The following is a 716-nucleotide window of genomic DNA, read 5'->3' as shown; positions in this document are numbered from 1 at the left end:
CACACAGAGGGGGCTTTATTCTGTGTCAGACCCCCTGAGCCTCTTTCCCAGAACTCTTCCAGATTCAATTTCCAGGCTGAGGGCTGGGTCAGCTCACTTCAGATTACCAACTGCCAAGAGTCACGGACCTCAGACAGACTTCTAAGGAAATGAAGATACCTTCATGAGCTCCCACAAAATCCTTTTTCTCCCTCATTTCACGGAAGAGAAGGTAGAGGGAGCTGAGGGGACATGAAGGGTCCTTCCACCTGTGTCACAGAGGGTGACAGCAAATGAAACACTAACATTGCCAATCCTGACGCGAGGAGGGACAAGAGCAACAGCCCAAGTTAAAATAGTGATTGTTGGAGTTAAACATGATTGAGTTCAGAAGTTTGTTCTACATTGAATGCTTGCACCCTTTCCCCCAAATTCTTCTGCTGAACCCCTAACCTTTAGCCTTCAGTGTGATGGCTGGAGATGGGTCTTTGGGGGTCCTTAGTTAGAAGTCATAAGGGTGATGGGCTTGTGCCAAACAGCGCTCTCTCTCTCTCTCTCTGTCCTTCCTTCCCTCTTCTGATCCAGTCCCTTGCTTACACCAAGAAGGGGTCACATGGTGACAAGGTGGCAATGTTCTCACTGACTAGACCGGGCCCCTGACTAGACTCTGGCCATGGCAGGCCCCTGACTAGACTCTGGCCATGGCAGGCCCCTGACTAGACTCTGGCCATGGCAGG

The sequence above is a fragment of the Microtus ochrogaster genome, chromosome 1 (genome assembly GCF_000317375.1).
Source record: "Microtus ochrogaster isolate Prairie Vole_2 chromosome 1, MicOch1.0, whole genome shotgun sequence".
Lineage (NCBI taxonomy): Eukaryota > Metazoa > Chordata > Mammalia > Rodentia > Cricetidae > Microtus > Microtus ochrogaster.
This window is presented reverse-complemented; position numbering follows the sequence as displayed.